Raw genomic sequence first — 25,011 nt, forward strand, 5'->3', positions numbered from 1 at the left:
TAGGATTTCCTTGGAAGGCAGCTCACAGCAGGTAGCCCAGACTAGTGGGTAAGTGAGGGATTCATTTCACAAGGGGTGTTCAGGTCAATAAAAGATGGGTCACACCTTTGCAGAGCAATGCTCTGTGCTTCCTTGCAGCCTTTTCTGATACAGCCCGCTCATCAAGCACTGTGAGTTCATTTGGCATTTCTGCATGATGTTTGTGCCATCCATTTAATCACCATGGAATTATTCTCCATTTGTTTGGGTCTACGCTATTCCTCTCACCTACCCTTTTGGTTTCTTCAGCTTCCTATGCATTTCCTGGGGTGCTTAGTACTCAAAAAGAACACAACGGTTATTCCTTATTCAACACTAGCTTTTGAGCTTGTTCTATGTGTGAGCCATGGTGGCAGATGATGAAAATAAAACGGTGAATTAAGATATACTCTCGGGCTTCCCTGATGGCGCAGTGGTTGAGGGTCCGCCTGCCGATGCAGGGGACGCGGGTTCGTGCCCCGGTCCGGGAGGATCCCACATGCCGCGGAGCGGCTGGGCCCGTGAGCCATGGCCGCTGAGCCTGCGCGTCCGGAGCCTGTGCTCTGCAATGGGAGGGGCCCCAGCAGTGAGAGGCCCGCGTACCGCTAAAAAAAAAAGATATACTCTCTGTCCTCAAAGAGCTCACACTTAGATGCAGGAGTTAAATGTCTAAGTAGCCATTTAGAAAACAACATGGCAGTTGTAGGGATGAGAGAGAAATTCAGACGTTAAATCGGAGCTCAACTATTTGGCAGGCCAGGGAAGACTTATTGGAGGAGGAGATGCTTGGGTTGAATCTCAATTCAGGATAGGTAAGGTTAATCAGTTAAAGGGAGTGAGAGTAGAAGGAATGGCAAGCAACAGCATGGTGTATTTGGGGAACTACAAGCTTGGAGTGGCTAAGGTATGCGTTGAAAAGTAGGGGGTTTCGGGAGATGAGACCAGTGAATGGACCCCTTAAAGAACTTGCACTCTGGTTATGGGGAACCTTTAAAGTGTTTTAAGCTGGAGACTTCAATGTTTGTATGTGCATTTAGATAGAAAACCCAGTGGGTGAAGATAGGTAATTTATTACTGTTTTCTTATTTAACGCACAGCCAAACATGCTGCAAAAGGTCAAGGAGAAGTGGAATATTGGCTGCACGATCACCCTCCTTGTCCTGTCCAGAGGGCATTGTGTGTGTGTCCTCCAGGGGCTGTCAGCTGAGCCGTCCCAGCCACGCCTCCTCTGTGGCAGTGTCCTCATGGATTGGTGGCTTCCTTACTCTTGATGGAAGAGGTGGATTAGGTTGTTGGTGGAGACAGAGAAAAGTAGGTGGGTGGATCAAGAACTATTAAGAGATTAAAGCCAATAGACTTAACTAAATGCCCACTGACAGATGAATGGATAAAGAAGATGTGGTACATATATACAGTGGAAAATTACTCAGCCATAAAAAGGAATGAAATTGTGTCATTTGTAGAGACGTGGATGAACCTAGAGACTGTCATACAGAGTAAATAAGTCAGAAAGAGAAAAACAAATATTGTATATTAACATGTATATGTGGAATCTAGAATAATGGTACAGATGAACCAGTCTGAAAGGCAGAAATAGAGACACAGATGTAGAGACCAAACATATGGACACCAGGGGGGAAAGCGGGGGGTGGTAGTGGGATGAATTGAGTGATTGGAATTGACATATATACACTAATATGTATAAAATAGATAACTAATAAGAATGTGCTGTATAAAAACAAACAAACAAACAAAAACAATAGGTTTGGTCATTTCTTGCTTGAACAACAGGGTGATTTTTTTGATGCAAGAAAAAGACCTGACTCTCTAGGGTCACAGAGATCAAGGATTATACTCCAGCTCTGACAGTCACTAACTGCTTAATCTTGAGCAAGGCACCCCAGCCTCTCTGAGCCCCAACTTACTCCTCTGTAAGGATGAGTAATAAGGCCCATCCAACAAGGCTGTGGTGAGGATGCTTCTGGCAGAGTACCTGGCCCATGGTAGATGCTCAGTGAGCATTAACTCTCTCCCTCCATAACTATCAAATGTTTCATTGATTTCTGAACTAAAGCAGTCTTATTTCCTCCCAATATTTCAAGTGGGGTGGAGCAGGAAGTTAGCCCTGGGAGTGGTGCAGTTCAATTAATCCTAGCTCCTAGCATGTGTCAGGATTTGTGCTAGGAGCTATGCCCTCCAAACTAAGTGTGATTCTTGTATTTACTCTGAATGCAGGTGCACAATTTTACAGATGAGGAAACTGGGTCCACAGAGATTGGACGTCTTGCCTATGATCCTGTGGAGAGAAAGGTTCACATCCAGGATCTTATCAAAGCTTATCCTTTTCATTACACCAAGCTTCCTACTAAATACCAAGAATTTTGACGGGCCCTGGAAAACTGCAGAGTTGAATAACACGTAGTGTCATTCCCTGAGAAGTGCATGGATTAATAGGACAAGTGAGACAGATATTTGTAGAGTTCTAGAAAACAGTGTGGAAGTACTGATACAAAGTGAGGTGTGCTCAGAATGCCATGGGAGCCAAGTGGGGAGGGGCAGCCAAGGGTGGGGGGACTGTCTGGGGGCTTTTGGTTTCCTTGGAGTCCATTATCTGTGGTCTGGAGATGCGATGCTAATCATTAGATGAAACCTCAGGGCCAAGTCCATGGAGATGCTTCTGTGGCAGAAACATTGGCCACATCTACAAAGACTTCCTCTCTGTGCCCTTCTGGTCTGCGGGTAAAGTCATTGGAAGTCACTTTGGAAGATTTATGCCTCATTGAGAAGGACATGGCTCTGTGTGGTTTCCATCCATCTGCTTGGTCTCCAAGATGAGCTTCCTTTTGAACGGGGTGAGCAGCCCATTTCCGTGCCACCTGCCAGTGTTTACTGTGCCACCGTGGCTTATTACTTCTGCTATCAGCTTCCAAGAAGAAGTGTACCTGCTTTGAACAGGAGCTCATAGAAGTTAATACTCGGGGAGAGGAGGCCAAGCCAAGAATCCAACTGGAAACATTTACCGTCAGTACAGTTACAACCTTTGTTCTCATGCCTCGTGCCCTGATGTCCAGCATGGCTACCACCCCCCATCCACCCATATTCTCCATCCGTGTCTTCATGTTGCATCTACTGGGCATGGATTCTGTCTCACTGCCTCAGTCAAAGTCATTGCCGAGCAGGGTTCGCCACTATTGAGGAACCATCGACAGCATGGAGACACCAGAACCTCTGAATTTTCTGCTGTGAAAAAGGAATAGCTTCAATCTAGTTCACTTTAGTTTAGTTCATTCCCATGAACCTTTCTTGGGCACCACCAAGGGCTACAGATAAGAATGACATGGTCCCTGGCTCAAGGAGCTAATGAGGAGTTCCACATGTTTGTGTGTGTGTGTGTGATGGAATGATGAACAATTATAAGTGAAGTGGGATGTGTCCTGTGCTGGGCAGAAGTGTAGGGCAATGAGGCAGACCAGGGAAGGGACATAGATGCCTCACTATAGGTGTGGAGCCAGGGGTTGGAAAGGGGTGGATGGACATGCGATTTGCATTTAGGAAAAAAAAAATCACTCTGATTGCACTAGTCACAGCAGTTCCAGAGTAGAAGTCTACTGTAGCAGTCCAGGGAAGAGATGGATCAGGATGTTGACACAGACAGAGGAAAGCTGGGGTCTCAAGAACTGTTAAGACCACAGTAGGCTTGGTCATCCATTTACTATGGTGAGCGTGGGAGAGGCAGGTGCCAGGACGACACCGACATTCCTGGCTCAAAGAACAGGCAGGTTGGTGATGCTGCTGAGTGAGATCTGATTCTTGGAAGAGATCTGAATAGGGGGTTGGAGAGGAAGACCAAAATTTTGGTTTTTGATCTTTTGAGTGTGAGATGCTCTGGGATTATTCAAGGGGAGGTGTTAATTAGGAAGTTTTACACAAAACCTGGAACTGAGAAAAAAAGACAGTGTTTTTGTTTTGCAGTACACGGGCCCCTCACTGCTGTGGCCTCTCCCGTTGCGGAGCACAGGCTCTGGACGCGCAGGCTCGGTGGCCATGGCTCACAGGCCCAGCTGCTCCGCGGAATGTGGGATCTTCCTGGACCGGGGCATGAACCCGTGTCCCCTGCATTGGCAGGTGGACTCTCAACCACTGAGCCACCAGGGAAGCCCAACAGTGTTTTTTTTAACCATTAAAAAAAATTGAAGTATAGTTAATTTACAATGTTGTGTTAGTTTCAGGTGTACAGCAAAGTGATTCATATATATATATAAAACTTGTTGGTTATTTTACGCATAGCAATTTGTATCAGTTAATCCCAAACTCCTAATTTATCCCTCCTCCCGTCTCCTTTGGTAACCATAAGTTTGTTTTCCATGTCTGTGAGTCTATTTCTGTTTTTGTAAATAAGTTCATTTGTATCATTCTTTTTTTAGATTCCACATATAAGTGGTGTCATATGATATCTGTCTTTCACTGTCTGACTAACTTCATTCAGTATGATAATCTCTAGGCCCATCCATGTTGCTGCAAATGGCATTATTTCATTCTTTTTAAGGCTGAGTAATATTCTGCTATTGTATAATATTCTGTATATATGTACCACATCTTCCTTATCCATTCCTCTGTCGATGGACATTTAGGTTGTTTCCATGGCCGCTATTGTAAATAGTGCTACTATGAACATTGGGGTGTGTGTATCTTTTCAAATTATAGCTTTGTCCAGATGTATGCCCGGGAGTGGGATTGCTGGATCATATGGTAGTTCTAGTTTTGGTTTTTTAAGGAACCTTCATACTGTTCTCCATAGTGGCTGCACCAGTTTACATTCCCACCAACAGTGCAGGAGGGTTCCCTTTTTTCCACACCCTCTCCAGCATTTATTATTTGTAGACTTTCTAATGATGGGCTTTCTGACTGGTGTGAGGTGATACCTCATTGTAGTTTTGATTTGCCTTTCTCTAATAATAAGAAATATTGAGCATCTTCTCATGCACTTGTTGGCCATCTGTATGGGAAACAGTGTTGATTAAGAAGAGAAGGACTGATTGGGACTAAGTTTTGAGGAATTCCACTATTTATGGGCTAGAGGAGGAGGATAAACCCACAAAAGAGACAGAGGTGGTACAGCTAGAGACGAAGAAATAGCAGCAGCAGATTTTTAGGTCATAAAAGCCCACGGAAAAGTATTTCAGTAAAAGGAAAGGGTCAACAGTATCAAATGCTACTGAAAGGCCAATTGAGACCAGGCCTAGAAAGTGTCCACTGAACGTGGCTGTATGGACTTCAGCGGAGACATTAGCAAGAACTAGTTCAATGGAATGATGGCATGAGATCCAGATCAGAATGGGTTGTGGAGTATGGCGGGTGTGTGTGTGTGTGTGATGACATGGCAGCAGTGGCCACTTTAAAGTTTGAGAGGTGAGGGATGAGTAGCACCTGGACCTAGACTCTGGTGCTGATGGTGGGCAAATGCACCAAAGCAGGGTAGGATTAGAGAGAGATTGGGAATGTTGGAAAGAAAAAAAATGATAGCAAAAATTTCCGAAGGTGGTGGGTAGCCGTGGTATCCAAAGATCAGATAGAGAGATGGTTGTGTCAGCTCCTCTCCTGTCCTAGGAGTGAAGGATGACGGGATGGATGCTCTTGCAGGCAGGTCTCTATGCCTGGTTGCAGGAGTCTCCTGTCTGATAGCATTTATTTTCTCTGTAAAGTAGGAGGCAAGATCATCTGAAGAGAGTGAAGAATGTGGATATGTATCCGGGACAGAAGCTTGAGAAGAGTAGATAGATTTCATAAAAAATACTGTGGAAACGGATGATGGTGTAGGTTTGCTTGGCAGGGTTGTGGGCTCACTTGAGGCTGGAGGGTCTGCGTAGCAGATCTGAGAGGCCCTAGTTGGCTTTTCCTGCTTGGACAGAGGCATGGCGTTAGCAGCCAGTTGTGTTTTCCCAGGCTTGGGTTTTATCTGGATGGTGCAAACAAAAGGAAGCAGATGGGCCAGGTAGCTTAGGGTATGGGCAAAAATGTCATTAAAATCATGGACCATAGAGACTAAGATAAATCAGTAAATGAAGAAAGGAGAGTGCTGATGACCTGGGAGGAGCTAGAGTTTAAGAACTCAGCGTGAGAGTGGTTGTGTAAGCAAGATGGAAGGTGGAGGAGATGGTGGCTGGAGGGGTGTGGTGGAGGGACTGGAGATGAGTAGGTCAACAGACTGAATAAGGGACCACCTGCTGGGTCATCCATGTGGAGGTGGACATCACCAGGATGATGGCAAAGCCTGGCATGGAAAAAATAACATGCACTAGCCTTCAGTGAATGAAAGACAAGAGCAGCTAAAAGGGAGAGGAGGACAGACCCTGTGGTATTAACTCAGAAAAACTTGCAACAAATGGCCCTTAACCTCACTTTGGAGGGCATCAGTACATCATTGTAAGCATCCTGAAAACATCTATTCACACATTCATTCAGCATCTATTGACTGTTGATGATTTCGCATTGTTGAGCATCCTCTCTTTGCCAGGCACATTGCTAAAAACTGGGGTGACAGGTGAATGAGACACATTTCCCAGAGATCTAACTATTCAGTAGAAGACAGAGAGGCAAAGACAGGAACCTACAATGCCATGTATCATGCTATTTCTGAAGCAGAGGAAGAATTTTCATCATGGCCCAGCGGAGTGAGGAATGAATTCTTATTGGAGATGGTGAACAAGATGTCCCAGAAGAGAGGCTTATTTGGGCTGGAAGTTAGAGAGTCCAGAAGTCCAATATCAAGGTATCAAGAGGTTTGGTTCCTTCTGGAGACGGAGGGAGAATCCACTCCATGCCTCTCTCCCAGCTTCTGGTGACTTCTGGCAATCCTTGGCTTTCCCTGGTTTACAGTTACATAACTCCAATCTCTGCCTCTGCCGTCACATGGCCTACTCTCCTCTGTCGCTCTGTGTGTCACATCTATCTCTTCTTTCTCTTAGAAGGGCTACAGTCACTGGATTCAGGGCTCACTCTAAATCCAGGACGATCTCATCTAGAAATCTTTAATTCTATCTGCAAAAACTCCATGTCTTTATAAGGCCACATTCACAGGTACCAGGGGTTAGGACTTGGGTATATCTTTTTTAAGGCCACTGTTCAACCTACTATACCCTCCCTGTAATTGGCATCAATTTCTACCCACGTTCTGACACTTGGATGTCTTTCCTTTTTCTGAATACCCGAGTCCTTTCGTGTAACTTTTCCAGTGTCCAGCTTCTATGGTCCTGGGGTCTACCTTCCATCTTTTTAGTGTTATCTCCCCCAAAAGCTGAAGACCTGCTCCCAAGCCACATGCTGTGCTGTGCCACTTGGCTGCCTTGGCACTGACTCCTGGCTGTTGAAGATTTTCTGCCGTGAGGTGGCCACTGGCCTGTGACAGTCTCTCCAAATGCACACAGGCTCAAAGGCATTCTGTTGAAGGTTCCAGCAGCTTACCCTATACGTCAGACCCCCTCCAGGCTCCATTTTCTCCCACCATCCAGAACCTGGATGCCTGCTGGGTCCTGGGGCTTATGTTTTCCATCCTGGGTCTAGGAACCCGGCCTCTGCCTCTCTGATCAATTGCTTCTCCCTCATACGTCTTTGAGATGTCTTGGTTTTTTATTCTGGCTATGACATTCGCAGCCTGGCAGCAGCTCTAGCCTAACCCCATCCCAACCCTAGATCCTAGAACCCTTCTGACCTGGCTGTTGTCTTGAATGCATACCTGTGTACAGGTGAGATAGAACTTATCTCACACCTGCTGTATCTTCTGTCCCAGGTCCCAGGTCCTTCTGGTTCCCTTTTTCTGATCATGTCACCAGAAAAGGCCTCAGGAGAATGAGGACAGCCCAGGTCTCACTTTCAGAAGATCCAATGAGGTGATTGCCTTGCTCCTGAAGAGTTCACTAGGCATGGACTGTCTCATGTCAGTGTGTGGGAATTTCATCCCTGCTACTTACTAGATGTCTGACCTTGGGAGAGTGAATTGCCTTCTCTGCTTCAGCCTCCTTATCTGTAAAGTGGGGACAATAAAAGAACATTTTTCTAGAGCTCTGTTGGTTTGAGTTTTGGCCTGATGAGGGTCAGGATAAGAGATGACTCCAGGGAGGATTATAATTGTATGTTTTGCAGGGATGCCCCTGAGAACATTGACCTCTGTACACCACGCAGGGCCTCCTCAATGTGAACTCGGGAGAAATTGCTGTCAGATCACACAGCTGGATAAAGCTGGGGCTCACTTGTGAAAGCAATCAGAAAACTCAAGACACCTCTCATTTTTCTTTGTACCTTGGCAGCTAGGGAGCTCAGAGCTAAATTTGTGCCCTTTCTCTAGCATGTGGATGGAGCCATGTGGTCTGTTTTCCATGCACTAAATGTTTCTTCGGTTATGTTACTCTCACTTTGGTAATGGATATGTTTGGAATTGCAGCCCTGCTCACACTAGCTGGTGGCAGATCACCACCACCAAGTTGTGACTTTGAATAATGTTATCCACTGAGTTGTGTGCTCCCTGCCCCAGTCCTCAATTCATATGTTGAATGCCTATCCCCAGTGTGATGGTATTTGGAAATGGGTTCTTTGGGAGGTAATTTCATTTAGATGAGGTCTTGAGATGCTCATGATAAGATTAGTTCCCTTACAAGAAGACACACCATAAAGTTTGCTTCCTTTCAGCCTCCCTACTCATAGGCACGGAGGAAAGGCCATGTAAGATGCAGTGAGAAGTCATCTGCCCGCAGCCCAAGGAGAGAGGTCTCACCAGACACTGACCATGCCGGCACCTTGATCTTGGACTTTCAATCTCCAGAACTGTGAGAAAAAAAAATCTTGTTGTTGAAGCCCCCCCCACCCCGCCAGTCTGTGGCTTTTTGTTATGGCAGCCCAAGATAAGACACCCACATCCAACCTCAACTAATTTCTGGGTAAATGGCAGCCATCTGTGACAAACTGGACCAAAGATGACTTCTCCCTAGGAATCTGGGGTTGGACCAAGAGAGAGTCAGCATCTCCCCAGGTGGCTTGAGCCCTAAGGGGTAGACTTGGGGGCTGCAGATAACTAAGTGGATGGGCAGGAGGCATGCCAGACTTCTGAGAAAGAAGAGAGGATCAGGTGCATGAGATAAACAGAGCTGAAGGACAGTCAGCTGATACTTTCTGGGATCCAGAAAGAAGCTTTGTTACTGGCACTTTCTTTCCTGGGATCCAGTTTACTTTCTAGCTCTTGGGTTCCACAGATTAAATCTTAAGTATATATTTTTTAATTACAACATTTCTTTTTTTTTTTCCTTATAAAAGTAGCTTGAATTCATTTCTGTTACTTGCAAACAAACAGAAATTCTCCAGTAAGCCCTTTGCTCTGATCCTTCACCTTGTCACTATTTACGTTTTGGTGCTGCACCATCTTTCGTGAGGTGCCTCAGAATCCTCTGTGGGCATGGGTGGATTGTGAATAACTGAAAAGAATTCAGATAGTCTCTTCTGAAGCTAGGTAGGAGCTGAGGCAGGTTATGAAAGCTCCTGGATGTCACAGACAACAAGACAGGGCCTGGGGGAAGTTCAGACCACAGAGAGATGAGTGGTTGACCCAGAGTGTCTTTAGTTATAGGAGTATCTCTTCTGCTACAAAGGAAAATTATTTTGGCATGGCGTGGCTTGTTTTGAAAGCATGTTAGCTTTTTCCTAGTTTGCTCTTGCTTTGCCAGGAGTTGTAGATCAGTGAGTTATTTGTGCTTATTTCTCAGAACTCACCCTGAATAGTCCCAATTATGGCTCCAAACAATGGTGATTGCTGTTATTGAGGATTTAGGGAAGGGCTTATGTTTCTAAACATCGTTTTATGAGTCTCCATTTCTATGGTAACCGAGATAGGCTGCTCAGTACACATGAGCACTTCTTTGGGAAAACCTGAATTTACAGAAGAGATAAAGAAGAGGTGGGCTATTCACCTGGTCTTATAGAGGATTCACAGAGAGCTGCTCCCTTGGAGCATTCGGTGCCTTCTCTGTTCTCCATAAAGATCATGAACAATGTCTTACACAGAGTAGACTCTAAATGAGAATTTTGTTGATTGATTGATGAGCCACTTGGGAAGAAGAGAAATGTGAAGCTAGGGTGATGGTTTGCTGCTGCCAATTGGAGATAAAACAGAAAGGAACAGAAAGCATCCTGAGAAGACAGCCATAGTCAGTGGGGAATAGGACTCTATTTTAAAAAATGCGATTTGCATACAGTTTTTAGGAAACTTCTTGCTGCATAAACCAAGGTATACAGGCATTTTTCTCATCAATGTGCCTGAGGTCCAAGGGATGGCCCCTTGCCCTGGGTCCCAGCACTAATCAAAGGAGGTAAGCACCCACCATGCCTAAGTGCCGGGACCCAACATTTTTGCAGAGAGGAGCTACTTGTCATTGTCTAAGTTTCAAGTTGCCATGGGGGAGAAGCTGCATTTTGCAAACCTGAGACCTTGAAGAGCGTGGGGAGTAGGGCCTGCCAGACTCATCTTCCTCCTGGGGACCTGCACTGGTAAGGCTTCTTAGTTGCAAAGAGCAGAGCAAAGGGCCCTGGACTGACGGAGCTGGTTTGAACAAGAAAGAGGAATTTAGGATAAAGAAACAGAACTACTCTCTGGACTCCAAGGGCAGGAATGCAGCTGGGCTTCAGACAGGGCGGACCCGGGAGGTGAGAAGGCGTGAAGGATGCAGGCAGCGCCCTTGCTCCATCCTTTTCTCTTGAAGCCTGGCTTTACCCACCTCTGCGTGCACAGTGGGGGCCTGGTGATCGAGGTCACCGACAGCTCACAGGCTACTCCCCACACGCCGAACAGGGTCAGCTCCAACCCTGGGGGCAAAAGCCTGAGAGGGTGTGTCTTGTAGCAACTAGTTAGCTCTGAGAAATGTAGTTAGTCACGAGCTCCCAGTAGATCACTTTGATTCAATATAAACTCACCAAATATCCCTTGTGGGCCTGCCTCTGTGACAGGTGTAAGGGGATAAAATAAGTAAGAACTGGCCTTAGCCTTGTTAGTTCATTGTCTGGCTGAGGAGATAAATTGGTAAAGAGATACAGGATGGAAATTGCCAGGATGGGGACAATCACAGATTGTGGGGGGTGATTCAAAGGAGGGGTGTATGCGTTTATTCACTCAACAAACATTAATGAGTACTTCCCATGGCCAGGAACTGCTCCGAGGGCCTGGAAGTGCAGCAGTGTCCATGGCAGACAGGGCCTCTGCCCTCAGGGGAGAGGAAGGAAAGAGCCCTGGAAATAAGTAGGTCAGGAAAGGGAGTAAAAGGCCATCGTGGAGTCATCCACGTGGGTGCTGACATCACCCAGGATGATGGCAGAGCCTGGGGTAGAAAAAATAACATGCACCAGACTCCAGTGAATGATCAAGAGTCAAGGGGGGTGGGACGCGAAGCCCAAAGAGTGGGGCAGGGGCCAGATTGCAAGGATCTTGGAAGGCCTCGTGGGCTGTGATGAGATCTTGGATTTTATTTTAAGCACAGCTGGAAGATGCTGAGTGAGGCTGGATAGCCAGGGGTGAGGGAGGAAGCAGGGAAGGCAGAGAGGGCGTGGTGGCTGAGTTAGCTGTGGTCGGGCCTGGGAGAGAAAGACCCAGATTTGGAGGGAGAACCCCTGGGTCTTGCAAATGGGTTGGATGTAGGGAGTGAAGAAAAGAAAGAACCCAGGATTAATTCTTAGGCTTTGAATCAAGCAGCTGGGGAAATTGTGGTGCCATGTACCGAGAAGGGGAAAACTAAGTGAGAAGAAAACATTAGTGGGATTGAGGGTTCTGTCACATCCTTTTAAGTGTGAGGTTCCTCTCGGACATCCAAGTACAGGTGTGGGGCAGACAAAGGCAGTCTGGTGCTCCAGAGCAGTGCCGCCCAATGGAAATACAACGTGAGCCACAAATGTGAGTCACCTAGGTGGTTTTTAAATTCACTAGAAGCTCCTTAAAGAGGTAAAAGGGAACGATGTGCAATTAAGTATACATTGTATTTAATCCAATATATCCCCAGTATTATAATTTTAATAGCAATCAAAATGAAACAGATATTTTTCATTTTTGGGGATGAGTTCATCTAAATCTGGTGCTATTTCCCCTTTCAGCACACCACAAGGTGGCACACCTAGCCACCTGTCAAGAACTCAGGAACCACGTGTGCCTCGTGGTGCTACCGTCTTGGAGGTGCAGACAGGGAGAAAGTTGAGGGCTGTAGACCTGCATTTTGAGGTCATTATCACAGAGGAGACAGCTGAGACACGGGGTTACCTAGGGATACCTAGGGAGCGCAGATGGGGAGGGTGGTTCAAGGGTGCACTCCAGGGCACTCCAGAATGGACAGCTTGGGTAGAGAGCAGGGGAGACCTGGAAACATTGAGGGACTTGGCATATGAGGAGTCAAAGAGTGAAGAAGGGGGAGAGGGCTTCCAAGTGTCTGGGACAGCAGGGGCAGGAAGGGCCGTGGAGGGGTCTGGAAGGTGGTGGGCTTTTCTAGAGCGAGGGGAGGATGGGAAGGGGCAGGTGCTGGAGCCCTGCGGGTCCTGTGCCCCTGCTGAGGCCTGGGATCTTCCTTCCCTGGGTCAGGGGTATGGGACACATTTGCAACCACACACACTGCACACTCCCTGGTCACTCTGGGGTCAGTGTGCTGCCTGCCAGGGCTAGTCCCTGCTTTCTTCCCTATTCAGAAACCCAGAGTGAGACAGGGTCACAGTCTCACAGGATCAGTTGTTCTATATTATAAACAAAAACTTTGTTTCTTTTCTTTTTTTTTTGTTTTTTTTTGCGGTATGCCGGCCTCTCACTGTTGTGGCATCTCCCGTCGCGGAGCACAGACTCCGGATGCACAGGCTCAGCGGCCATGGCTCAGGGGCCCAGCTGCTCCGCAGCATGTGGGATCTTCCCGGACCGGGGCATGAACCTGTGTCCCCTGCATCGGCAGGCGGACTCTCAACCACTGCGCCATCAGGGAAGCCCTGTTTCTTTTTTTAAAAACATTATTTTTAAATTTTATTGAAGTATAGTTGATTTACAATGTCACGCTTTTCTCAGGTGTACCGCACAGTGATTCAGTTATATATATAAATTTTTTCTTTTTCAGATTCTTTTCCCTTATAGGTTATTACAAAATATTAAGTAGAGTTCCCTGTACTATACGGTAGGTCCTTGTTGGTTATCTATTTTATATATAGTAGTATGTATCTGTCAATCCCAAACTCCTACTTTATCCCTCCCTACCCTTTCCCCTTTGGTAACCCATAAGTTTGTTTTCTATGTCTGTGGGTCTATTTTTGAAAAACTTCATTTCTGAATTTTCATTTCTATTAATAATGGATCTCTGGGGGCACACCCCATAGGTGATGGCAATGTATTGGGTCATCCCAAGGCAGCAGATGAGAACTTCTGCTGTGGGCTGTGGGGAAGCCCTGAAGAGTTTTAAGCTGGAAAGAGGCAGCACTGTATTTGCATTTGAGAGAGACAGCCTGGCAGCCCTGCAAAAGGTGGGTCTCCACCTGTTGGCCTTGGACCCCTGTCCTAGCCAACTCTGCCCTCTCTTATCCTCTGCCAGCTTTCATCTTTTCCTTTCACCTTCCATAATGAGCCGATCAAAAGCTGTTCCTTGCTTGATGGCTTGGAATTGCTGTGCAGTCTTCTTTGCAGGCAGATTGGTAAACAACACCGACTTTGTTGAATTTGTGCCTCACAGATTACACAGGGAGTTGGGGCAGGGCTTGAACTGAACGAGGAGGCGTGAGGTCAGCATCTCTCTACCTAATCAACCCCGAAGCAGAGGCACTCCCCAGGCAGCCATGGGCACCAGTGCCCAGGTGAGACCTGGACACTCAGGTAGTTGATGACCTGGGAGATGTGCCGGGGAGGTGTTGTGGTAGTGGTGCCCGGACTTGGTCTTCTCTGCTGAGGTCCGAATCTCACTGCTGCCACCGTGCCCATAGGCTGTAGGCTGCTGAGACCTGAGATGTTGAGGTCAAGGTCACGGGCTCCAGCTCCATGCCTTTACTCTTTTATTCACTTGAGTGAGAAGTATATTGAGGGCTCACTCTATGTCACGTGTTGTTTATGCAGTGGTTAAAAAAAGCGAGTCCCTGCTCTCACTCAGTGTAAGCAGGGTCTAGCAGAGGAGGCATGTGTTGTACAAACACATCAATACATACATTATTTTAATTAAGTAATTTTGTTTTGTTTTGTTTAAAAAATTTTTTTGAATTGAAGTATAGATGATTTAAAATGTGTTAGTTTCGGCTGGACAGCAGAGTGATATATATATATATATTCTTTTGCAGAATCTTTTCCCTTATAAGGTATTACAAAATATTGAGTAGAGCTCCCGTGCTGTACAGTAGGTCCTTGTCACTTATCTATTTTATATACAGTCATTTGTATCTGTTAATCTCCAAATCCTAACTTTTCCCTCCCCCACCTCCTTTCCCCTTTGGTAACCATAAATTGCTTTCTGTGCCTATGGGTCTATTTCTGTTTTGTAAATAAGTTCATTTGTGTCTTTTAAATTGTTTTTTTAGATTCCACATATAAGCGATATATGGTATTTGTCTTTCTCTGTCTGGCTTACTTCACTTAGTATGATCATCTCTAGGTCCAACCATGTTGCTGCAAATGGCATTCTTTCATTTTTTTTTTATGGCTGAGTAATATTCCATGGTGTATATATGCCACATCTTCATTATCCATTCATCTGTCAACGGACATTTAGGTTGTTTCTATGTCCCGACTATCGGAAACAGTGCTGCTATGAACATTGGGGTGCATATACCTTTTTGAGTTATAGTTTTCTCTGCATATATGCCTGGGAGCGGGATCACTAGACCATATGGTAACTCTATAAATAGATTATTTTAAATTATAAGTGTCATGAAAAGAAAGTACCCACTTCCATTAGAAAGAACTGTGGGGGTATCTACGGCTGTTTGGAGAAAGTGATATTCAGGCTGGTTAAGGCCACTTACTACTCCTTGACCCCAGAGCTCACACCTGGCTCTGCTGGCCCTGAGGCTTCAGGTGACTGGTAGAAGGAAGGCCAGGCAGGAACAGATGAGCAGCACGATGGACAGCGGGGTCACTGCACTGGGACTCAGAAGACCCAAGTGAGCCCTTGTGTGGGGCACTTAAACTCCCCAAGCTTTCATTTCTAAGCAGCAAGAAAAATCCCCGGTGGAATTACATCTGGGCGATCAGACAAGGCTTAGCTGATGAACATGCTTTGAAAATCATGTCACGTTGCATACATATAACATGCTAACATTTATGCAAACGACATTTTTTGTGCCAGTTCCATGCCAGGTGCTCGGGGGGCAGATTCAGTGGTTTGTGAGACACGGCCCTCATCCACAGGCCTCATAGTCTAACGGGCCTGAGAGAGAAGCAGAAGGCAGGAGCTGTGTGTTGAATATTCCCTCCTGCACCGTCCATGGGCTCTGATGGCCAGTGATGCTCTGGAAACGCCAATCAGACTGTGATTCCTGCTTGTTTTTAAATTGAAATACAATTGATTTACAGTGTTGTGTTAGTTTCAGTGTACAGCACAGTGATTCAGTTTTTTCTGCAGATTCCATTCCATTACAGGTTATTATAAGGTATTGGGTATAATTCCCTGTGTTATAGAGTACATCCTTGATGCTTATCTATTTTATGTATAGTATCTGTTAATCCCATACCCCTAATTTGTCCCTCCCCCCTCCCTCTCCCTTTGGTAATGGTAAGTTTGTTTTCTCTATCTGTGAGTCTATTTCTGCTTTGCTTACACATTCATTTGTATTATTTTTAATTAAAGCCTTCAGTGCCCCCTTGGCCCCGTGAGGAAGGCGGTACTCTTGCCTCGCTGACATGCCTGTGGGCTGTCATCTCCTGCGGCTGCCCCTCTGAGCGCACTTCTGCCTTCCTGCTCCTGTGTCCACACACATCTCTCCCTCCTTTCCAATTCGCCTTTACACTCAGGTCTTTTTTTCTGTGGAGCTCTGCTCACCTATCCTGTTACCCACCCCTCTCTCCCCAAGTGCTGTTGTCCACTCTCTTCTCTGTGCTAAATCAATTTCTCACATGTAGCTTCCTTTTTGTATGTGGCAGGCTCTCCTCTGAATAGTTCTTTATGTCTGTAAAAAGGACTCTTTAGTTGCAAGTATCTGAAATCTAATCAAACCAGACTAAATTTTTAAAAATTGATTGTGATTGTTGTGGTTGTTCTCTCAGGGGACTCATGAAACTAAGACATTCAAGAAATGAAACGCTTCAGGAGCAGCTGGATCCAGGTGCGTGTCATCAGGAAGGTGACCCTTTTGCCTCTCGATTGGCTGGATTTTCCCGCTGTTAGGCTTTATTCTCAGGCAGTTGCCCCCTGGGGTGGTGAATGCGGCTGCTGGCAGCTCCAGGTTCTGTTATGAGGAGAAGGCACTTCTTTTCCAGTAGTTTCAGCTAAAGTCTGGACTGAGTCGCATGTCCTTCCCTGACCTAACCGTGTAGCTGGTGGTGTGGGTGCTCTGACTGGCCAGGCATGGGACCCCGTGCCCTGGACGTCCAGACGGCCAGCTCCAGCTGGAACTATGTGAGCTCAGAAGTCAGGTTCTTCAGAGGAAAACCCAGGCACTATTGGTGGAAGAAGGGATTCTGGACAAGCACATATCAAAAACGTCCGCTTTGGTCTCAGCTACAAACTACTTACTTGGTAAAATCTTTGAGGACCAAAGCTGTGTCTTAATTGTTCTTGGTATCCTCACTGGCTCTTCCGGGGCTGGAACACAACACTCGGACATGTTTAACAAACAAATATGTGCAGAGGAACAAGAAACGTCAGGATTGGGGAGGCCACGCACAGCTTTGTGGATGGAGTGGGCAGGATGTAAGGTGGGTGTTGACCAGTGGTGGAAGCTGTAGGAATTGCTGAAAGAGGAATGATGATGAAGGGTTGGCAGGACTTGGGGACAGATTATCTCGAGAAGCTGTGAGGGAACCAAAGGTCTAGGGTTTCCTTTCTGAGTAACTGGGAGGAAGATGGACCGCTGCCTGGGAAACGGTCATTTATCTTTGCATCCCCTTCCCCTTGGGGCATCCCAGCGGGGATGCTCAGCTGGTGTTTATAAATCAGGGGCTGGAGCTCAAGAGAGAGGTCATCACTGGCCCTAAAAACCTGAGCATTTTCTAGGAGAAACTGTGAGCACAAATGTGCCCTCTAAGAAACAGAGCTCGGGGACAGAATTGCCCGGGCTGCAATACGGGGACCGGCCCTCCACGGGAGGGTGAGCTGGAGGATGAAACCCAGCCGGTGACCATGGCATGGCCAGATGGAAGGGGAACAGGCAGAAGCAAGAGGGATACCCACCCAGGGGAGGAAAGGCTCGCGGAGGAGGAGGTAAGAATGCCAGTCAAAGGGATTAGCTCAAGAAAAGACCTTTACGTGTAGCGCTTAAAGGGCCACAGGTGACCTTCAGGAAGGGGGATGAAAGGGCAGTAGGGGGGATGATAGGTCAGGAGGCAGGTTCCAGGGAGCTGAGAGACAGGACAGGATGAACCCAGGACAGCTCCCTCCTGGACACGGACCAGCAGAATCCTTCCCTTAAAATACAGTTCTCCCAGCCCCGTGGGCCTGAGGATCATGGTTCCTTGAATGCTGTGTATCACCCTTTCGGGTCTCAGTTTCCCTACTTCTAAAGTTTGGATTGAAATAGCTGCTCATAAACTTAATATTACATTTACAAGTGGCTTTGAACTCAGAGCAAAGGGTGGGGAAATAAGATTTTTTTCGCTGACATACTTCTCCTTTTGAATGTAATGAGTGAGGATGGGAATTCACATTGGAAATCAATATTTTAGAAGACTTAATGGCAGCATGACAATTGCACATTTGTGGCTCTCAAAAGGGCAGATCTGTGCAAATCAGAAGAGATGGAGCAAAATCAGTAATTTCACGTCTTGCTTGAGAAAGAGGATTCATAGAGAATTTTAATAAGGAATGTAGTTACTGCGAGGGACTCCCATTCGTGTTAGTTTTCTTTTCTTTTCTTTTTAAGACTCTTGGTAACAGATTCAGGGTGCAGCTGTTGAAAAGAGGGCTCATTAATTAAAAAGCTGCAGTGACTTTCTCTGGTCTATAGAAACGAATTATCATCTCTCACGGAGACATTTAAAGTCCTGTACCATCGGAGCCCAACTTCATTTCATGTTTCCTTGGGTATAAAAAACCATTGCCCTTTGGACATTACTGGCCCTCATTGCTGGTCCATTCCAACATTTATTCATCCCCTGAATGGTAATGGGTACCTACTATGTGCCAGGCCTTGTTTTAGGTGAGGGGATATGGTGGTGAATAAAATCACACCCTGTCCTCTGTAGAGGCCACAGCATTGGGCTCAGACAGCTGGATTAGAATTTAGACTCAGGTATGTGCCAAAAGTGTGATTCTGGGGAAATCTTTTCTCCTTTCTGAGCCTCCTTTTTCTCTTCTATAAAGTGAGGTAAGAATACTGATTCTTAGATTTATTGCAGATGAATGAGAAAATACATGCCATGAGCTTGACATGTACTGGAACAGAGATGGTTCCAGTTTAATTTAGCTTCATCATTGCTAATAAGATCCGCTCTGTCCAGAATGTCTGTCTTCATCAGACTTGCCGGTTGGCCTGGACACAGAACCACTGAAGCCACACTGTCCATGTGAGAATTCATTTCCCCAGTTAGCTCCTCTGGCAAGTGGGGAGCTCTAGCTTTATTAAGCAGGGGACACAGAAGACTTTGGAGAAAGTGAGAGGGATGGTGTGATTGGAACTGGGGTTCCAGTTAGGTAGCCATTGTGATAATCACACGAGAAGTGGCCAGGAAGGAAGGAGTGATGTAGTTGTGAAAATCTAGAAGTGATACGTGGTATGAACAGGGAGGGAGAGGTTTTGAACTTGGGAGAAAAGCTGTACTGGTGATTGGAAATGCGGGCCTTGAGAAAGGGGAGCTGGTTATAAGGGGAGAAGGTAGAGTTTAATTTTATCCAAGAACTCTAGACTGCTCTCTTGGTAATTTGAGGCCATCAAGGTGTGGGGCGGAGGACAGGTTATTTCAATCCTCCTTAGCTCATGACCCAAGCAAAGTGAGCAATCAGCACCAGGCATGTGAGATTCAGAGGCCTGTTGGCTTGGGCCAAGTGGCTGAAGAAGGAGGTAAGGCATGAATTGCCTGGGGCCCCGATCACTCCTCCTGGGCATGAGGTGGAGTCTTCTCATGGCCTAAGAACTCCCTCAGGATGGATGTCACTGCACAGGAGGCATGGCCACATGGCAGTGTGGACCACAGGCTGTCTGCTACCTGGGTCCTAGCTCTGCTTGACTATGAAAGGAGGGACACCCAGGTTTGGAGGTTTTGAATAAGTAGTAGCTGGGCTCTATTCCTCAAGTCCTTGCCTTGCTTCTTTGGCCGGAAGGTAGCCTGCTTGTCCCCTATGTCCCTTGGTTGCCACATTGGGACCGGGGATTATCTCTCAATGACTTATTTACTCAAAGGCTCTGTTCTTACAAGCCTCTTTTTGGCTCATCTCCTTTAGGTTGCTTTGCGAGATACATGTAATAATACCTGGCACCACACCACCAGTCAGGTCGGCAACTGCTGAGCAATGTGTGATGTAACCTTCACCCTCCTGTCAACATTCCTCCTGCCACCAACACCCGAATGCTGTCTTCTCTAGTCTTCATTCCACAAAGCAAGGTGATCACAAAACGACTTTAAGGTTTCGAACAGCAAAATGGATAAAGGTGATTGTGCTGTAAGAGGGCAAACATCCAGCACGCAGCTGAGAACAGGGACCTGGAATGTGGGAACGAGGCTGTGGCTCCTGGTCCAGCTCTGGGAGGTTTCATCTTAGCTGAAGTTGGGGGAGAGAATGAACTCTTCAGAGGGAGGTGAGAAGGGCAGAGGCGGGAGGGAGACCAGCAGAACTGAGAAGGAAGGGAAGGAGAGAGGCAGGGTTTATTACGAAACTTAACCCTAATGCTAAACCTAACCCCAACCCTAACCCTAGCCATAACTCCAACCCAAACTTAACCCTAACCCTAACCCTGCTCTTGACTGCTGTGGAACCAGGGATATAAGCATCAAGGCTGACAAAAGCTATTAGAGCTTGAGACTAAAGAGCTGTGACCAAGGAGAAAGGCTCAGAGATGGATCACAAGAGGTTCAGTTGAGAGCTGGGGATGTGGAAGTAGAGATGGCATCTTGCTAAGCAGCCTCAGAATAAGGGTTTTGATTGGAGCAGCACAGGATCAAGAGACCCCAGGCGACCAGAGCTGGACCCCTGGAATCCACGGCTGGAGTCGAGGGACTTCTGAACTTCTTGGTGTGTGAAGAAGCACTTTGTGACTATTTAAGCCCATTTAAGTCAAGGATTTTCTGTTTCTTGCAGCCAAACACATCTTAGTGGTTTTCACTATCTACCAGAATGTAAACTCCAGGAAGGCAGGAATCTCAGTATCTTGTTCATTCTTAAATACCCAGGGCCTAGAAGAGTGGCCAGTGTATGTGGATAAATATTCATTGAATGCAATATCTTTAAGAAAGTGGTTCTAATAATATTATTAGTAAAGACGGATGGAAGTTTTTAGGTAAGAAAACAGGTACATGCCTCTGGGAGCTTCTCCAAAATCAGTTTTCCTGTAAGGGACTCAGGATGAGTGGGCGGAGGGCCTAGTGCCATTTGGCTGCAAGACATCATCTACAGATACCATCATCCAGGGTCACTTTTCTTGAACCAAAAGCCCAGAACAATGGTTCTCTATGAAAATCACTTGGGAGTTTTTCTGAACTACACGTGTCTCTTTGAACTGCTTAACTGCAAAAAAAGACATTTCTGAGACAACTGAGGAAATCTGATTATGGGTTAGGTCTGCAGCATCCAATAGAAATCTAATGCAAACCACATAAATAATTTAAAGTTTTATAGTAGTCACATTACAAAAAAGGAAAAACAAACAGGGGAAATTAAATTTAATAATATTGTTTTACTTCAACAAATACCTCCAAAATGGTACCATTTCAATGTGTAACATATAAGAAACTATTAATGAAGTAATTTATATCCTTCTTTCCATGGGCGAATGTGGCTGAGCCGTATATCCTTTCCATGGGTGAATGTGGCTGAGCCGTGAAATTTGGGTTGCCAGGCAACGGGTGTAATGAAGGGCAGCCTCTAATCCTGGCTTGACCACTACTGTGCTGTGTGTGCACTGGTGGTTTCCCTCTCTGGGCCTTCGTTGCTTCCTCTATAAAAAGTCTCTATGCATGTAGTAACCTGAAGCTTCAAAACAGGTATGTGAAGTAGGTATTACTCACCCACTCTACCTGTGAGGATGCTGAGGCTCAAAGAAGTTGAGGACCTTGCTCGGGTCTCATAGCTGTGAAGGTGGAATCAATACTGAACTCAGGTATCCCTGACCCTGTAGAGGACTATTTCCACTTTGTTGCCCTTTCAAACCCTCTTTCTTTTGGACCAGAAACCTCCCAGAAAGTCATACCAACTTTCCACCTCAGTCTAGGATCCTGGTCAGGGTTGCAAGACTCTCCTCCCCAGCCTTACAGACAGAAGCCAGTGGAGATCTGGGAGAAGTGTGGGGGGGGGGGACAGCAAAGGCCCACTTGTTTTTTCTAAAAATACACAGACTAATGCAATGTCTAAACAGCCCTGCCTTAGAATACAAAGGCATTATTTGCTCTTGAAAACAAAGGGGGTTAGGGCTCTGCTTGATATTTACAGTGAAGACTCTGCTTGCTGTCAGCAAGACTGTCCTCACCAGCATCCCCTCAACTTCTGGGCACTGAGAGGGATACACTGACCCCAAACCCCTTTAATCTGTGGGTGGGCTTTCGTGTTATGCTTAGCAGCAATACCAAGGGAAATTCAAAGTCAAAATTAGCTTGAGGTTGCTGGTACAAATAAATTCTTCTCAGTGGAGTGAGTGAAGCATGGTAATTTAGCAACTGACAACCATTTTCTCAATAATAACCAAAATAATAATTCATAATTAGAAGAGGTGTGATAAAGGATTGCATTTAAACCAGATGCAAAACATTCACCCCCCATGCCCACTCCTCACTTTTATTCATTCTCGCTGACTAATTTAAATATTTCTTATTTCCTTTTCTCCTGCAAAAAGATGAAAAGGGCTATTTTTCCCTTGAGTAAAAATGAGTGTAATTTTCTTCTAGCAGGCTCACCCACAGTTCACTGTTGATTTACCACAAAGGCCAATTAATAGACAATCGCCATTATTTGCTAATCTCGCGTGCCTTATGAGTGACTGTGAGTTGAAATGGAGTTGATCGGAGAGGGGCCATCCCTGGGCCGGCTTCTCAAAAGAAGAACAATACCCACCTCAGGGGGATTCTAGAGACCCTGGCGCTGGTCCCTCATCAGCCCACTGTATCCCCGCTCTGCCCTCGTTGCTTTTTTTGTTGTTTTGTTTTTGTGTGTGTGTGTGTTTTTGCGGTACGCGGGCCTCTCACTGTTGTGGCCTCTCCCGTTGCGGAGCACAGGCTCTGGATGCGCAGGCTCAGCGGCCATGGCTCACGGGCCCAGCCGCTCTGCGGCATGTGGGATCTTCACGGATCGGGGCATGAACCCGTGTCCCCTGCATCGGCAGGCGGACTCTCAACCACTGCGCCACCAGGGAAGCCCTGTCTTTGTTGCTTTGATGGAGACTTGAGGAGTATGGCCACCCAAGCTTTGAAGGTGACTAATTAAGCTCCTGCTGCCTGTGCCCTGAACTTCCTGGGGTGAGCCTCTGGGTGAAGAAGCTTCTCAGGGGTGGTGAGGCTCTGAGCAGAAGGAGAGTGTGCAGAAGCACTTAATGCTTCTTCTAATTTCTCAGACAACTTGGAGGCACCGAAGGCAGAGCGTCCTGGGAATTTATTCTCACTGTTAATGGAGATAATTTGAGAAAAGCACTTTCAGCTGTCTGTGCTCATGGCCCCTTCCGCTTTGCACTGCCTACACCCAATTAACTAATCATTTTTATAGCAACGTAGCCTTAAAAGAGAACAAGCTGTGTGATGAAATATAGGAGGAAGCAAGGACTCTGGGTTCTCTGCTGTCCTAGTTAAAGAGTGAGAGAGAGAACAGTCCTGGCTGACTCTCACAGATCCACCTTCTTCAAGGGAGAAACTGGGGGCAGGGGTGAACCTGAGAGGAGCAGTTGGTGTTGTATCCTCCAGGACAGAACCAACTGGATGTGGGGATGGAGAGGAGGGGACTGAGGTGAGATCCCCCAACTGTCTCCCTAGTACACACTCTATCGATGTCCATCGAAGGACGCCGATGGAAGGGTGTACAGGAGGGGAAGGGTCATCCTTTCTGGTAATCAAGCTGAGAAATCACAGATCCAGGAGAGGACTTAGGTGTGAATTCTTTAAGTCTCTGTGGTTGAAATCAGCAGTGACTTCAAAAGTAGAAGAGGTTTAGGGGCTTCCCTGGTGGCGCAGTGGTTGAGAGTCTGCCTGGCGATGCAGAGGACACGAGTTCGTGCCCCGATCCAGGAAGATCCCACATGCCGCGGAGCGGCTGTGCCCGTGATCCATGGTCGCTGAGCCTGCGTGTCCGGAGCCTGTGCTCCACAACGGGAGAGGCCACAACAGTGAGAGCCCCTTGTACTGCAAAAAAAAAAAAAAAAAAAAAAAAAAAGTAAAAGAGTTTTGGACCCAAGTATATCTCCCCACCAGGGGATACGGATACTGCACCTGTAACCACACCATTTGGAGTTCCAGGCAGAATGCAGATACTCCTGGGAGGAACCAGTACCTTTAGCCAGGATCCCTGTGCACACAGCAAGTTCTGATCAAGGCACAGTGGAGTGGGACTCAGGAGAGGTTTCAGGAGGAACAGACAACAAAGAAATAGACAAGGAGATACAGAGTACACACATGTTCTGTAAGTGTGTTTAAGTGCTGTAGAGAAAAATGCAGTAAAGCAAGGGGACAGGGAGAGCAGGGGGTGGGGTGTTACTTTGTATTGAATGATTGGGAAGGTCTTTTGGAAAAGGTGACTTTTTTTTTTTGACTTTTTTTTAATATATAAATTTATTTATTTATTTATGGCTGCATTGGGTCTTCGTTGCTGTGCACGGGCTTTCTCTAGTTGTAGAGAGCGGGGGCTAGTCTTTGTTGTGGTACGTGGGCTTCTCATTGCGGTGGCTTCTCTTGTTGCAGAGCATGGGCTCTAGGCATACGGGCTTCAGTAGTTGTGGCACGCGGGCTCAGCAGTTGCAGCGCACAGGCTTAGTTGCTCCGCAGCATGTGGGATCTTGCCAGACCAGAGCTCAAACCCGTGTCCCCTGCATTGGCAGGCAGATTCTTAACCACTGTGCCAACAGGGAAGTCCCAAAAGGTTACATCTGAGGAACAACCAGAAGGAAGTAAGAGAGTGAGCTATGTGGACATCAGGAAAAACATCCTAGGAGGGAGGAATAGCAAATGAAACAGCCCGAAGACAGGGATATACTTGGCTTGTTTGAGCAATAACAGGAAAGTCCATATAGTTGAAATAGAGGATGTGAGAGGGAGTGCTGCAGTGAAGATGGTCAGACAGTTAGTCAGTGGCCCCGTGGGCCACTACAAAGAGTTTGCTTATGTTATTCCTGTTATGGGAAAGATAGGAGTGATGTGAGTGCTCTGATGGTTGGGGTGTGCACAGACCTCAAGGGACAAAGGAGGAAAAAGATGAGTAATCAGGTTCCTGCATCAATCTAGGCTAGAGAAAATATGTCCTTGCACCAGGATGGCAGTGGGAGACATGGTGAGTGGATTCCACCGATTTCAATGGAAGGTCCAGCCGAAATCCCTGGCAGATTAGATACGGGGTGTCGGAGAGAGTGAATAGTGTGGTGGGGCTCCAGTGCTCTTGGCTGCAGCAGCTGGTAGGATGGAAATGCCATTTTCAAGATGGGGATAATGGTGGGAGGAAGAAGTTGGAGAAAGTGAACGCT

The sequence above is a fragment of the Monodon monoceros genome, unplaced genomic scaffold, assembly GCF_005190385.1.
Source record: "Monodon monoceros isolate NGI ecotype Baffin Bay Population unplaced genomic scaffold, NGI_Narwhal_1 Super_Scaffold_16, whole genome shotgun sequence".
Lineage (NCBI taxonomy): Eukaryota > Metazoa > Chordata > Mammalia > Artiodactyla > Monodontidae > Monodon > Monodon monoceros.